Here is a 16,503-nt window from a genome sequence, read left to right on the forward strand (position 1 = left end):
CCATTAGGAAAATATGTGTAACTGCCAAAAAGGAGCGGACTTGAAGGACTCCCTTGAGGTACACCTCAGTTATGTACATTACACAGCAGACAAAAAAAGCAGCGTCGTTAAAATGTCGATGCAAAAATGCTATTGTTGTTACAGTGGCCCAAGTTCATCGCTATACAACAAGAGCACTTTAGTTTTTTTTAGAAATTTGATGCAAAAATGTTTGTCTCCCAACTTTCGAACTGAACTTAGGGTTATGGTGTTGCCCTCGGGGCACCAATTGAATGGCCATTCCCTCAATGAATGCCAAACTAAACAATTTGCAGCCTGTGTGTAGCTAAAAGTTATAGCAATTTACTTGAAACCAAAATATTTGTGGATAATAAATATGAAGTGATGCACTTGCAATAAATCAGGAAATTCCATGGCTGCCAAGTTTAGCAAAAAGATTAGCAATAGATTTCTTCATCACTTGTGAATTATTATAGTTATTGCCTCCAAGTACAGTATATCGACACTTTGACACATAAGATACACATTTAAGCTGTACGTGATGCCAAATACTATTAAAATGACCGAATATAAGCATAAAGGTGGCCTGTGAAAAAATAAAAAACCACAACAAGTCAACATAGGGAGCATGCAGCCATCCGGCGCTAAACAAGACGTAAGAATCGACAAACAACAAAGACGCTGATAGAGAAAAATGCAATGACAACATGTGTGTGCGACTGCAGGTTGAAGCTTCATCAGTACTAAGTGGCAAATAAATCAAGGCATGGCTACAGTAGGGCCGTGCGCCCTCTCACTGTGTATACCATTAATCAGGGGACCAGACACCCCCGCTCCGTCTCGTTTTCTCCCCTTTCATCAGACAGGGGTATGGCTGGGGGCGACCGGGCCCAGAAAAAACAATTACTTCTGTGAAAAAGAACTCTAAACATACAAACAGCCTGCTGACCTCTCTGATGATTTCGCTTCTAGCATGAGTTGCACATCGCTCTGCTATATCCCCCTGCTTTGCTTGTCTTCTGTCACTGATATGGACACAACACAATGGCAACTGCCCTGTCTGGATGCAGATGGGAAGGGGGTGGGGTGTGTGTGTGTGTGTGTGCCATGCACCCAGATGGCATCACCAGCTGTGTCAACGGTGAAACCATGCCCTCCATCTTTTCCTGGGAACACAGGGAATACAGACGGCTTTGTGAACGTATGTAAATGAAAGGTGCAATTGAAGCAAATACGCTTGGTCAAATACAGCTCACATGTACAGTGGGGCAAAAAAGTATTTAGTCAGCCACCGATTGTGCAAGTTCTCCCACTTGAAATGATGACAGAGGTCTGTAATTTTCATCATAGGTACACTTCAACTGTGAGAGACAGAATGTGAAAAAAAATCCAGGATTTCACATTGTAGGAATTTTAAAGAATTTATTTGTAAATTATGGTGGACAATAAGTATTTGGTCAACAATTCAAAGCTCTCACTGATGGAAGGAGGTTTTGGCTCAAAATATCACGATACATGGCCCCATTCATTCTTTCCTTAACACGGATCAATCGTCCTGTCCCCTTAGCAGAAAAACAGCCCCAAAGCATGATGTTTCCACCCCCATGCTTCACAGTAGGTGTGGTGTTCTTGGGATACAACTCAGTATTCTTCTTCCTCCAAAGACGACGAGTTGCGTTTATACCAAAAAGTTCTATTTTGGTTTCATCTGACCATATGACATTCTCCCAATCATCTGCTGTATCATCCATGTATCCATTTTGGTATAAACTCAACTCGTCGTGTTTGGAGGAAGAAGAATACTGAGTTGCATCCCAAGAACACCATACCTACTGTGAAGCATGGAGGTGGAAACATCATCCTTTGGGACTGTTTTTCTGCTAAGGGGACAGGACGATTGATCCGTGTTAAGAAAAGAATGAATGGGGCCATGTATCGTGAGATTTTGAGCCAAAACCTCCTTCCATCATTGAATGGTTGACCAAATACTTATTTTCCACCATAATTTACAAATAAATTCTTTAAAATTCCTACAATGTGAATTACTGGATTTTCGCATTCTGTCTCTCACAGTTGAAGTGTACCTATTATGAAAATTACAGACCTCTGTCATCATTTTAAGTGGGAGAACTTGCACACTCGGTGGCCGACTGAATACTTTTTTGCCCCACTGTATGTGCAAACACCATCTCCTCATTTTTAACCGTACTTCACAGATGCACAGAGGCACTAAACGCAAAGCCAAAATACCAATAGCTCAAACCCAAGCAAAGTGCCTTGCCTCACTATTTTAAATCTCTTGTAAAGCATGGAGGAAGCCAGAAAGCTTTCCCCACAATCTTGTTTTCCTTCTTTCACACTTCTTACTTTGAGCAACACCCGCACGGCGCGCGCACACGCACCTCCATTCAAAAGAGCAGAAATCAACACAATGAAAATGTGAAATGTGAAGTGTCACATAAATCTGGCAGGATGGTGATTTAATTTAATTTCCTTCTGGCTGCTTTCTTTTTTTCACTTTGCAATATCACAACCCCAACAACGGGAGGGGTGGGGGTGTTGAGACGGTGGCATAACATTTTCCCGATTACTCTTTTCCAGAGAAAATGAGATCTCAATAATTTATTGATTAATTGTATAATACATGCTTTGGGTTGTTTTTATGCATTTCTTTCCCCAGAGGGATGCTTCACCTCAGCAGTGGAAGGGAAAGCTTAGATGCCTGTGGGGTGCATGTGGGTCTTAATGTGCATATTTCTATGATCCCATGTGCGCGTGTGAGGTGAAAGTCTATAAATAAATACCTGACAGTGGTAGAAGATCCGTGAGGATGTGTGCCAACCATTTAAACCTCTCATTACATGCATGTATGTGCAAGCGCAGTGTGTCTCCTGACAGTGTTTTGATGTTACTGCGTTGTGTTAATGTTTATTGCGCTTCCCTAGAACAGATGGATAGATGTTGAGCTAATTGCAGGCAGAGTCTTGGGGAGTCAGCCATGGGGGCAGAATACCTGCTGAGTGGGCGGCAGAGAGCCGTCTTGTCCTGCCTTCTACTTTACTTTCTTTGAATTTAACACACAGGGGCGTGACAACACAATTTCACCATTCACAGTTTAACCATACACGACATAAACCTGAAAAAGTTGTGTGGCGCGTTAACACACATACACACACACACACACACACACACACACACACACACACACACACACACACACACACACACGAGCCTTTGAAGACAAGCGTATGCAAGATATTGCCATCGCAACCAGTGAATGAAGGTGATGTTGTAGCCAGGCAACTGGTTTCTCTGGCACCCACGCACTTCCAGGCAGCCTCCTGCAATCTATCAGTAACTCCCTACCTTGTCCCGAGGTCACAAACCTTGTTTTACTCCACCAGACAAGAACAGAAGGAAAGATGAAACAAAGGAAAGCGAAAGATCTTCACTAATGAAGCTAAGCACGCAGACGGTTAGGTAGAGATGGATACAATGACCTTCTACTTTTACTGAATATGTGTGTGCAGCTACAAGTGAACAAGAGACGAAAGCACTATTTCTCTGAAGCTGGGGTAGTAATGGGTCCACTGTCTCATTAATTCTCTCTGACCCCACCACAACTATGCCTTTCTCCTGGAACACCTGCATGTAACCACCAACCTCCTTTACATCCTACGATAATATAATAAGTCACAGACTGTGCAGTGATACAGAAACATGGTGTGAAACCGACATGCATTGAAAGTAAAAGGGACAGAGGAACTCAAATGTTCATAGGGCGGTAACTCCGCTCCACTGCTTTCGACTAGAGTGTGGTTTGCGTTGGGAAGCCATGCGCAGGAGTGATAAGAACACTATCACCATAAAAGGATTTTGATTGAGGGGGACTGGGAGAACCCTTGCATGTCGTTGATAAAATATCCCACAAAGAGAAATACCTAGGGCCTGATTTACTAAGATCCAAATACCATGCACTAAACAGCATAGGCAAACAATAAAACTGTGTGTACTATTAGTGGGTGTGTTGTGTGTGATCTACTAAGACTGTGTGTGCAATTTAAAAGTAGTGCAGACCAACTTATTTAAACAGAGTTGTTGCATGTACTATACAGGGCTTTCACCACGGAAACACTCTCATTTACTGGACATTCATGTTTTCATGCTCCCACATTTGATGTTTTGCTATGTTTTCAAACAAGCATCTGACATGTACCATTTTTATGGGCATTTTTTAGAAGTACTATGTGACATCTACAATGAAAACCACTTTTCTTTGAGCACTGAAGGTGCACTAACAGGGGAGGCGGCAGTACTGACTGCGAATGTGAAGAATTTGCAAGAAAATGCATATTACATAAAGTTATTCTAACATTGGAAATATGTTAACACAGTGCTTTCTATAGGAAAAAAGCAACATTATTAAAAAAGAATGCATCTGTTGAATTGTTTTTAATCATCCCCTAAAAGGGGTCGAATTATGATTTTGTTTTTTCTACATTAAAACACTTATGGTCTACAGAACATGTAATCGAGGTTATTTTGTAACTACATTTCCATATATTATGTTTTACAGTCAATCTTTAACAGTCAATCGATGACTCTCTCTTCAGGAAAAAGGATACACTGTTTTGTGGGCTGTCTTATTTACGTGCCTCCACTTCCACTGCGTCTTATCCCCGCCAGCCATATTTTGGTTTTTAGCAGTTCCATATGGAGTCTACTCAAAGGTATATGTTAGAACTATACACTACTTTGTATTAGAAATAGCAACAACGGAGGATGTATGTGCAAGTACGAGCCAGTCTGCCCCACAGCAAGAGGATAGAGATAAATAAGGAACTTATTCACTACGTCAGACTACAATGGAGGACTCACGCAAAGCTCTTTGGGTAAATGTCTACCATATATGAAGCTAAACAATTATAAAATAATATCGCTGAATGGACAATGTCTGATTTTTGGGTTTTTAACAGTCCATACATGCTGCTGCTGATCGCCTCCTTTCTCAGAGCCTATTTAGCATGTTTGTGTCAGACGTGCTAAATAAAGATGCAAGATACCGTTTGCAGTTCAGTTTTATCCTTGATAAATCAAACTGTGTGTGCAGAAAAAGTTGCAAAGGCGCTATTTATATTGCTTTGTTAATTATTATTCTCCCACTTTGATTGTATTTTTGAGGCTCTTAACATACAAGAAAATGTACCAATTTTTCCAAGTGTGTCCGGAAAAAAGATACATTTTAGGGTCTCGAACACGAAATTTTACAATGTATTTTGTAGCGCCCCTTAGAAAATTAGAAAAGTGCCAGCCGTGGCACCAGTTCCCTGCCACTAGTTTCACATCCATCCATCCATCCATTTTCTACCGCTTATTCCCTTTTGGGGTTGCGGGGGGCGCTGGCGCCTATATTGTCACAAAAACCCCGAGTTGCACAGGGGACCGAGGGCCCGTTCAATGTTGCTTGCAGCTTTAATCAAATTTACATCTTCTCCTACCAGTACTGTGGGCATTCTGAGGATCAGCATAAATTCTACAAATTCATGAGGACGGCGTCTTTTCGTGTTGTTCTCGAAATTTCCGGGCCCTAAGTGACTGTCAAAATTGACCAACTTGTCAGAATACCTTCTCAGACTTCTTTTGTCCAGGTAAGATGCATTATTTATGATCTACAAAACACTTCCATGGAACAAAGAAGCGAAAAAGAAGCAGACCACTCAATGATGTAAACCTAAAGAAACGGTAGTGATCACAACGCCGCTCTAAACAGTTTTTCTGCATTAGCGCTTATAATAACAATATCACTAATACTTGGTTAATGAATATTCAAGTCACAAAATGTAAATGGGAGTATTGTCGGCAGTTTTTGAATGGTTATTTATTGGATTTTATGGGTGATTCAGAGGACCTCCCATTGGGTCCACTGTAAGCAAACTTTTATTTATGACTATTTATAAGGTAGAGTGCATAAAACAAATCCATCCCTCGCCATGTATTTTATAATGATTGGGAACGATAGGCAAAATTCCTAAAAGAGTGCATTTCCTCTTTAGGAGACGCAATCCTCTGCACATGAGCTTAGTAGATCAGCTTACAGTTTGCACATGTTTTAATAACGGCAATACCTCGGGTAACGAGTGCCTTATTTTAGTAGTTTTTCATAACATGAGAATCTCCCAGCAAACTGTTTTGCTTTAGGTTGTGAGCTAAAATTTGGGAGGCACACCTGTCCCGGTGTCATATGGTTAACAGGATACAGGCGCAAAGTGCAAGTAAAAGAGTAGAATTCTCTTTAAAAGAGAGCAAGAAATTGGAGATAATAAAGGCTCAAGTACCAGGCATGCAAGGGGCAGAAGGGTAGCCCATGCACACTGACAACAGACAATAAACAATCACATACAAGCAATGATCCAGCACTGTCTGCAGGGCAAGCTGGCATTTCAAAAAGCCTGATTGACAACCTGGAACAAGTCTGCCCAGATTTCCAATCAGGGACAGATGAGGGAGACAGCGCTTCGGCCAGAAGAGTGGTGGAGCCCGACAGGAAAAGGAACTAAAACAAAAGCGCTGGAAGGAAAACTAATACAGACAATAATGAAACAGGAGACAAAGTCAGATGTGTTGTCACAGGTTGTTACATCCCTACCGCTAGTTAACATAGCAACTGTCACAATAAATGAACCCCGTAAGATTGACTGCTAGTCTGCACCATACTAAAGCAGAGGGAGTCTATCATGTTATCTAAGGCTGTTAAAATTATTTATAAACAACGGACATTTATCCATGAAAATATGGCAAAGCTGCTGGTGGTGTGTATAACGGAGAAGCAGCTCTCCAAGGTAAACGGTCTACATTGTTATTGCATTACTTTATAAAACTACTGTAGTTGTTAGTACTACATTTCATTGTATTCTTTTATGCAATATTTATTGATCTAAAAGTGTTTTTTTTTAAAGGCATGCTACATGTTAAAATTGTGCTCTGTTGGAGGGCCATGCACAGATTAAATTGACTTTAATTAATTTCAATGACTAATTAGTTGTATGAGCTGCATAATATAAGCAATTAAACTCGTATCCCCGGGTACTACTGTATTTAACAAATCAAGATGTCTATTGGTACATCTTCAGCAACTTATATTTATTCATGTACAAACCCCGTTTCCATATGAGTTGGGAAAGTTAAAGTACTAAAATTCAAGTTAAAGTACCAATGATTGTCACACACACACTAGGTGTGGCGAGATTACTCTCTGCATTTGACCCATCACCCTTGATCGGCCCCTGGGAAGTGAGGGGAGCAGTGGACAGCAGCGGTGCCGCGCCCGGGAATCCTTTTTGGAGATTTAACCCCCAATTCCAACCCTTAATGCTGAGTGCCAAGCAGGGAGGTAATGGGTCCAATTTTTATAGTCTTTGGTATGACTCACAACCTACCGATCTCAGGGCGGACACTCTACCCACTAGGCCACTGAGTAGGGAAATTGTGTTTGATGTAAATATAAACGGAATACAATGATTTGCATATCATTTTCAACCCATATTCAGGTGAATATGCTCCAAAGACAATGTATTTGATGTTTAAACTGATAAAAATTTATTTTTTTCCAAATAATCATTAAGTTTATAATTTGATGCCAGCAACACGTGACAAAGAAGTTGGGAAAGGTGGCCATAAATACTGATAACGTTGAGGAATGCTCATCAAACACTTATTTGGAACATCCCACAGGTGTGCAGGCTAATTGGAAACTGGTGGGTGCCATGATTGGGTATAAAAACAGCTTCCCATGAAAGGATAGAGCAAGGTACACCCTTTTGTCCACAACTGCATGAGCAAATAGTCAAACAGTTTAAGAACAACGTTTCTCAAAGTGCATAATATCATCAAAAGGTTCACAGAATCTGGATAAATCACTCCACGTAAGCGGCATGGCCGGAAATCAACATTGAATGACCGTGACCTTTGATCCCTCAGACGGCATTGTATCAAAAACCAATATCAATCTCCAAAGGATATCACCACATGGTCTCAGGAAGACTTCAGAAAACCACTGTCACTAAATAAAGTTATTCGCTACATCTGTAAGTGCAAGTTAAAGCTCTACTATGCAAAGCAAAAGCCATTTGTCAACCACATCCAGAAACGCCGCCGGCTTCTCTGGGCTCGAGATCATCTAAGATGGACTGATGCAACGTGTAAAAGTGTTCTGTGGTCTGATGAGTCCACATTTCAAATTGTTTTTTGAAACTATGGACATTTGTGTCCTCGGGAACAAAGAGGAAAAGAACCAACCGGATTGTTATAGGCACAAAGTTCAAAAGGCAGCATCTGTGATGTTATGGAGGTGAATTAGTGCCCATACATGGGTAACTTACACATCTGCGAAGGCACCATTAATGCTGAAAGGTACATACAGGTTTTGGAGCAACATGTATTGCCATTCAAGCAACGTTATCATGGACGCCCCTGCTTATATCAGCGAGACAATGCCACACCACGTGTTACAACAGCGTGGCGTCATAGTAAAAGAGTCCAGGTATCACACTGGCCTGCCTGTAGTCCAGACCTGTCTCCCACTGAAAATTTTGAACCCAAAAGCTTAGAAAATGTGTATCCTCAGTTCCCAAACGTGTATTGAGTGTTGTTAAATGAAAGGGTGATGTAACACAGTGGTGAACATGCCCTTTCCCAACTACTTTGGCACGTGTTGCAGTAATGAAATTCTAAATTAATTATTATTTGCAAAAAAAAAAAAAAGTTTATGAGTTTGAACATCAAATATCTTGTCTTTGTAGTGCATTCAATTGAATATGGGTTGAAAAGGATTTGCAAATCATTGTATTCCGTTTATATTTACATCAAACACAATTTCCCAACTCCTATGGAAACAGGGTTGGTATAATATTTCTATGCTAAAGACAACTTGTTTAAGTGACAATTAAGATGGAAATTAACAAGAGCGAATTTTGAGCGCCTCCAAGTCCGAGTCCATGGTTCTCGCCCGGAAAAGGGTGGGGTGCCATCTCCGGGTTGGGGAGGAGACCCTGCCCCAAGTGGAGGAGTTCAAGTACCTAGGAGTCTTGTTCACGAGTGAGGGAAGAGTGGATCGTGAGATCGACAGGCGGATCGGTGCGGCGTCTTCAGTAATGCGGACGTTGTACCGATCCGTTGTGGTGAAGAAGGAGCTGAGCCGGAAGGCAAAGCTCTCAATTTACCGGTCGATCTATGTTCCCATCCTCACCTATGGTCATGAGCTTTGGGTCATGACCGAAAGGATAAGATCACGGGTACAAGCGGCCGAAATTAGTTTCCTCCGCCGTGTGGCGGGGCTCTCCCTTAGAGATAGGGTGAGAAGCTCTGTCATCCGGGAGGAACTCAAAGTAAAGCCGCTGCTCCTCCACATCGAAAGGAGCCAGATGAGGTGGTTCGGGCATCTGGTCAGGATGCCACCCGAACGCCTCCCTAGGGATGTGTTTAGGGCACGTCCAACCAGTAGGAGGCCACGGGAAAGACCCAGAACACGTTGGGAATACTATGTCTCCCGGCTGGCCTGGGAACGCCTCGGGTTCCCCCGGGAAGAGCTAGACGAAGTGGCTGGGGAAAGGGAAGTCTGGGTTTCCCTGCTTAGGCTGTTGCCCCCGCGACCCGACCTCGGATAAGCGGAAGAAGATGGATGGATGGATGAATTTTGAGCGTAGAATTAGCAAATACATGCTATAGGCATACATGCCTTGTGACTTCATGACATTTATGCAAATACCTTGTTGACACGAGGCACACTTCCATCCATCCATCCATTTTCTACCGCTTTTCCCTTTTGGAATTGCGGGGGTTGCCGGAGCCTATGTCAGCTGCATTTGGGCGGAAGGCGGGTACACCCTGGACAAGTCACCCAATACAGATAGACAGACAGACAACATTCACACTCACATTCACACACTAGGGTCAATTTAGTGTTGCCAATCAACCTATCCCCAGGTGCATGTCTTTGGAGGGGGGAGGAAGTCGGAGTACCTGGAGGAACCCATGCATGACCCAACAAAAATAGCTATTCACACCATAATTTTTACAACAGATTGATGTACAGGACTGTGCTGAGATTTGCACACCCCCTCAGTTTTACTATGTGTTTTGTGAACTTACTTTTGGCTTTGCCATGGCATGCAGATGATCTGAATGAAGAAACTTTCTGTGGCCCATGTGACTCAAAATGTTCACAGGGGCTAATTCATTAGGGTAACACTAAAACCAAGGGACACCATGTGTTAATTTTAACTATTTTGTTGTTGTTTTTTCCCCCCCAAAAAATAAATTTAAAGTTGCTGTATGTCATTGGGCAGCACGGTGTTAGTGCATGTGCCTCAAAATAATTCAATCAGGCTTGGGATCTTTCTGTGTGGAGTTTGTTTTCTCCGTGACTGCGTGGTTCTTCCCACCTCCAAAAACATGCACCTGGGGATAGGTTGATTGGCAACTAGTGTGTGAATGTGAGTGTGAATGTTGTCTGTCTATCTGTGTTGGCCCTGTGATGAGGTGGCGACTTGTCCAGGGTGTACCCTGCCTTTCGTCTGAGTGCAGCTGAGATAGGCTCCAACACCCACTGCGACCCCGAAAGGGACAAGTGGTAGAAAATGATGGATGGGGATGTATGTCACTGTTAGAGTGAAACAAGTGTAATCTTGAGCATAGTGACATACAACATTGAAGTACAGTTAGGATAAAGATATGTAACATTCCTGAAGGATTTAGAAGATGTTATTACATGGTGAGGTCTACGTTTAGGGAGCAGGGACAGGCAAAAAAAGCAAATTTTTGTTCAAGCTTTAAATTTGTATTTAAATTGTATAAATTAAATTTGCAATCAGATTATTATTATTTTTGTTAATTTAATAAAAAAAATATTTGACAGTTAATTGTATCCTGCATTTTTATATGTTACATTATTATGGACACAAATGGCACACATTCCAAATGAGCCTTAGGAATCTCTCCTTTTTTACTTTGACTTTTTGTTATTCTTATTACCTTTCTTTAAAAGAAAAAAAAAATCAAAGACGAAAGGAGTGAGACTGTAATGTGAGCTTTGAATTCAGAGACCACAGGGATATTCCATTTCAATGAGCAAAATATGAAAAACAAGCAGGAGCGGTGAATTGTTTAGTCACAAACATTCAGCATCAAAGCACTAATACGGAGGGCAGGTTTGTGTGCTGGCGTATGTGTTTGTGAATATGTTTATGCCTCTATGTTTGCGTCTGCCTACAATGAATTATAAATAGAGTGTGAATGAGTGTCTGGAGGCAGATGTCTGTATGATGCTGGGCGTACATACATCAATATGTATGGAGAATGTGTGCAATGAGCTGACTCTGTGCATCTGTTACCTTGACTGCATATTCATGCTGTCCGCATGTGGGAGAATTTGTGGGTGTGTGTCTTTATACAGCTGCGTGTCACCTTTTTTGTGTGTTTTACGTCGCTACAGCTGAATGTAAGAGACGTGATGGGACCTTTTGTGGGGGCAGCCGTCCTGGTGAGATTGTGATAAATGGCAATGGGTGCCACTCATTAGGGGGCCTTCTGGCCTCTGGCATCAAGGTTGCTCACTTGCACCCCCCACAGTTAGTCCACAAACACGGCTGTTCATTTCAAGGTCAACCACTTTAGTGTTGGGTAGGTGTGGGTGGGTTTGCTGTTCGTGAGTAGGTTCACCACCATGAGGCACAGGACGACCTGCTTTTGCTTTGAACCCAAAATTCTCACAGCCAACGGGTGTATGTTTTGATCGTGGGGGTGGCTGGCAAGCCACGCAGATACACACAGTACATGAACACTAGTACATGAACACATACACAGACTCAACGCCAAACCCTCCAAACAAGACAGTAAATAGCCTGAAGCCCTTGTCTGGGTAGCTGAGTAATCCATAATCTGAAGCTGCTTTCCATCCTCTCTTTCAACCTAATTAGGGTGTCTGGAGTCAAGGCTCAACGTAGAGTAACTGCAGTTCTACTCCAAATACATCCCCACACTCCCCTAGTGAGTGTGAACATCCAATCCAATCCAGGCGTAATATGAATTGCCTCTGTCTCAGGTCTGCAAGGGGAATGAGAGAACAAATGGCACAGTAGGTGATTCTGATTTAGGCGACATGCAGACTCCACCCCACTAGCTCCACTTCCTTGTGTGCTGGCTTGGAGACATACGGTGGGAACTTTTAAGGAACAGGAAGAGGGCCGCATGTTTGAGCATGTTTCAGAGGAAGCCAGGAGCTGTGGCCTGTGATGTTTAATTCAGGAGCACACAATCACTTTGATGGAGTTGAGAGCGGGGCTTTAAATAACTCAGCTTAAAGGGGCAGAACTGCTTTACTCTGAGTGGGGCAATGAAATTGGGTGTGTACAATGTGCGTGTTTGTGCAGATTTTTTTTTTGCTTTTCTCACTGTCTGTGAGAGAGTGTGCAAGAAAGTCTATTACTATTTTGTGTGTGTTGCTCCTCCTCTTTACTTTAGAATACTTTATTTGTGCAGTACATCACGAAGAAAGGGCGGCGAGTTTGTTGTCTGTGCCCAGTAAGCGTCAGCATGTGTTAGAATGAAAGTGCAAAAGGCCAGCGTTCAGTGCCTGAATATGGAGGAGCATTCTTGATGCCAAGCAGGCAAGCGGGAAGCTGGGCAGTGATGCATTGAAGTCCCTCTAGGTGCCACAACTCCACTCACAGTTTACAGCCTACTTATTCTTTCTGAGGTTCTCACCGAGAACACTCTCCATTAGTGGTGGTAGTCCCAAGTGAGAGGCTGTGCAGCTCAGGGGCAAGCTGGGAAAGGACCATCAGGTACCCAGCCGCCTGCTATAATGGCCTCAGCTGCGCCAATGGCACTGATCCTAATATTAATTGGACATCCAGGTGACACTGGATTACAAGGGGAGAACATAAGTTACCGAACCCTCTCAAACAATGGAAAATACTTAACTATGTGCTAAGGTTGTATGGGATACCAATATTAGTATAGTAACGCAATACTAATCAATCGCTTTCGGTACTATATCGCCTCTGAAACGTACTGGTCCCGCACCCCCCCACCCCCGCGTCGTCGTCACATTATGACATTGTTGGTTTTACGAGCAGACGAGCATATTCCGTAGCGCACAATTGCGGAGTACTTACAGGTAGACACAGTGTGTAGACAGAAAAGGGAGAACGGACACATTTTGGCTTAAAAACTAACATCAAAGGTAAAGTTATAACACTGAAATGTCCACCGACTAGAGGTGCTTTGAAACAGTGGTCCCCAACCACCGGGCCGCATAAGAATTTTTTATTAATTTTTATTTAAAAAAAAAAAATATATATATATATACATATATATTTTATTTTCATTATTTTTTTTATTTGATTAAATAAACATAAAAAACACAATATACACTTACAATTAGTGCACCAACCACAAAAACCTCCCCTTTTCATGACAAAAATGTCCCTTTTTCATGACAAAGAAAAATAAATAAATAAATTAGGGTCCCCCCCTCCCCAACCCCGTTGGGCCGCAGGACAAATTATTAAGCGTTGACCGGTACGTGGATACAAAAAGCTTGGGGACCACTGCTTTAAAACATGTCTAGCTAGGTAGTGGATAACATCCATCCGCCGTCTGCAATGTTTTAGCTACTTCTAAATCACTAATCCTTACCTCCATGGCGACAAATAAAGTACGTTTCTTACAAGTATCATCCCTAAACATGATTCACTACACACCGTAGTTCACCGGCATCAAAATGTAAACAAACGCCATGGGTGGATCTACACCTAACATCCACTGTAATGATATCAAGTACAGGCACGTATCTAGTCGATACTACTATGACGACGTCGATATTTTTTGGCATCACAATATCTTCTCTCGTTTTAAAAAAATGTATATTATGTTTATAAACTCAGGAAATATGTCCCTGGACACATGAGCGCTTTGAATATGACCAATGCATGATCCTGTAACTACTTGGTATCTGATTGATACCCAAATTTGTGGTATCAACCAAAACTAATGTAACGTATCAAAGAAGATGGCGGCGCCCTGCTCGGCTGCGGCTGCAGAGGCTCTTGGTAGTAATAGAACATTTTGGTAAATCTACCGGTAAGTTCTGTGAATTTCATGGCTGGCCTCCAGCGTGGACACTAACGTACGACCGCCAGAAAATTTTGGATGTGGATGGATCGGGCCGTATTGGACCGAAAGATGCGTATACGTTGGACCTCCTCACTAGCCTCGGAATACTACGCCGGCTTTATCCTGCGGCCTGTGAAGCAGTGGAGCCTCGTAACAGAGGGGACCGTAGACAGAGGAGACGTAAGCGGTGTGATCGGAACCAGAAAAGGGGATGCCGAGCGGGGCTTACAACAAGCTAAAGGCTAATCCTCACAGAACGCCATTTCCTTCCATCCTGCTCTCAAATGTCCGCTCCATTGAGAACAAACTGGACTACCTGAATCTGGATTTATATACAAGGCACGAGATGAGGGACTGCTGCACCATATTTGTCACAGTAACGTGGCTGAAACCATCCGTTCCGGACGAGGCAGTTAGCATCGAGGGGCTAACAATGTTTCGGTCGGAAAGGAGCAGATCTCTCACTGGTAAAACCCGAGGAGGTGGTGTTTGTATATATATCAATAACAACTGGTGGAACAATGGGAAGATGTCACTGCTCTCCCGATGTAGAAATATTAACTATAAAATGCAGGCAATTTTATTTACCCCGGGAATTCAGTGCTATGATCTTAACAGCAGTGTCCATTCCCCCCAGTGGTAACACCAAAGAAGCTTTGAATGGTTTGTACTGCTCCATCAATGAACTGCAAACTACACATCTAGAGGGAGTTTTCATTGTTGCAGCGGATTTTAATCAATCTAACATGAAAACAGTGTTCCCTCATTTCCATCAATATGTGAATTTTGCAACCAGGGGTGGAAGCAAGCTGGACTTGGTTTATAGTAATATTAAACAGGCGTATACAGCTGCACCCCGCCCCCACCTCGGCTCCTCAGACCATCTATCTGTGATGCTAATTCCTGCATACAAGCCCCTGCTGATCAGGAAGCAAGCTACAGTGAAGCATGTGAGGACCTGGCCAAAGGGGGCAATGGAAGCTGTGGAGAGACGGAGCCGACGAGCCGACAGCGGGTGGAGGAAAGCAGCATCCCTAGCCGAGATGGAGGCGAGAAGGCGGGGCGTGTGGCGCAGAGAGGAGGCGTGTCGCACTCGGAGCCGCACGGTAGCAACAATCAGCGCACACCACACAGCTGTGCGCAATCCCGTCATCTGCTCCTCCAGCATAAACAGGGGGAAGGAGGAACAGAGAAGGGAGAGTAGGAGAAGGAACCCACTGGAGGAGACCGACCACAACAACGAAGAAGCGATCAGACCGAGAGACTATGCGACCCCGCAACAGACGCAAACCCTGGACACCGCAAGGTGCACCGCAGACAGAAGCAGGAAACGCCCGTGCACTGTAAAGTGCCGCGACAACCAGGCAAGACTTATCAAAAGTTGAAATAATAAATGAAAGTCAAATCTGCTATGATGCGTCCTGTATCCATCGTCACTACAACCCACACATGGACGGTAGGAAGCCCGTTACAGAAGCATTACCAGACTGCTTCGGAACCACAGACTGGGACATGTTCAAGGTAGCCGCCACCGATAATCATAACACATGTATGGAGGAGTATGCGGAGTCTGTGTCCGCATACATTCAGAAGTGCATGGAGGATGTCATTGTGATCAAGAACATCCCCACACGGGCCAACGAGAAACCCTGGATGAACAGTGAGGTATGTGCAATGCTGAAGTCTCGGAATAAGGCGTTTAAGTCTGGCGACATGATAGCATTAAAACAGCCAGAGCTAACCCTAACCGTGCCATTAAGGTTGCGAAGCGTGCTTACAGTCAGAAAGTGCAGGACTTCTTCGAGAACCCCACGAACACGAGACGAATGTTGCAGGGTATACAGGTCATCACGGACTATAAAGCTGCCCCCCGTCCCTGTGACAAGAGTATCAGCTTCCTAAATTACCTAAACAACTATTTTGCAAGGTTTGAGGCACTTAACACCACTCCGGCGAGAAAATCCATCCCTCGCTCTGATGAGCAGCCGCTCAACCTGGACACAGCGGATGTCCTGAAAACCCTGAGGAGAGTGAACCCCCGGAAAGCACCGGGACCTGATGACATTCCGGGCAAGGTGCTTAAGGGATGTGCAGACTAGCTGGCGGGGGTTCTCACAGACAATTTCAACATGTCGCTGACCCAGGCTGTGGTACCATCATGTTTTAAGACTGCCACAATCATTCCTGTCCCTAAAAAACCCACAATCTCCTCCCTCAATGATTATTGCCCCGTGGCACTCACTCCCATCATAATGAAGTGCTTCAAGAGGCTGGTAAAGGAATACATTGTCTCCAGACTTCCCCTCACATTCGACCCATACCAGTTCACTT

The 16,503-nt window shown here is 43.4% G+C and overlaps 1 protein-coding gene across 10 annotated transcripts in view; it reads right to left on the reverse strand.

The window, feature by feature from the left end:
• The window catches only part of camta1a (calmodulin binding transcription activator 1a), a 778,795-nt gene that overhangs the window by 102,092 nt on the left and 660,200 nt on the right, over positions 1-16,503 (reverse strand). Inside the window, exon 1 of one of the 10 annotated variants that reach the window (XM_061903173.1) lies at positions 950-1,016. The exons of the other annotated variants lie outside the window; for them this stretch is intronic. The gene's annotated coding sequence lies outside the window, so the exon portion shown is untranslated. Of the gene's footprint in view, positions 1-949; positions 1,017-16,503 lie in introns of those variants that run through there. 10 annotated transcript variants of the gene reach the window in all.

This window comes from Nerophis ophidion, linkage group LG06 (assembly GCF_033978795.1).
Source record: "Nerophis ophidion isolate RoL-2023_Sa linkage group LG06, RoL_Noph_v1.0, whole genome shotgun sequence".
NCBI lineage: Eukaryota > Metazoa > Chordata > Actinopteri > Syngnathiformes > Syngnathidae > Nerophis > Nerophis ophidion.